This window comes from Nestor notabilis, unplaced genomic scaffold (assembly GCF_000696875.1).
Source record: "Nestor notabilis isolate BGI_N333 unplaced genomic scaffold, ASM69687v1 scaffold5069, whole genome shotgun sequence".
In the NCBI taxonomy this organism is placed as follows: Eukaryota; Metazoa; Chordata; class Aves; order Psittaciformes; family Psittacidae; genus Nestor; species Nestor notabilis.
The window spans coordinates 10444-10973 of NW_009943221.1; positions in this window are offsets into that span (position 1 = coordinate 10444).

The window sequence follows — 530 nt, forward strand, 5'->3', positions numbered from 1 at the left end:
GTTCTCCTAATGATGAAAGCTCTATTTTCTCAGGAAGCCACAAACCCAAGCCACACTTTAAATATTCAATTATGCCAGCAGACAGAGTTGTGCTCAATCATGGTCTAATTCCAGGATGAAGTGTAAATACCATCCCCTACAAGAGCATTTAGCATCAGTTTCCAAAATTGGACAGCATCTATTTTGCTGAGAAAGGAGTAATTAGAAACAAATTAAATCTCAAATAATTTCCTGATGCTCGATGCAAATACATCACAAGTAGCGCTCATAAAACTATACTAGACAAGAGTAACCAAAGGCTGGCAAACCTCTTTTTACATGTTTCAGTAGAAAATTCCAAATCTTAATAAAAATAAGGCAAAGAAAGAAAAGATATATTGAGATACAACTGCTTCAGAATCTAACAACTTCCTAAATTGTTGTCGTGGTTCAAGCCCAGCCGGCAACTCAGAACCATGCAGCCACTCGCTCACTCCCCTCCGCTTCCTTCCTCCCCCCGCTCCCAGAGGGATGGGAAGGAGAATCGGAGG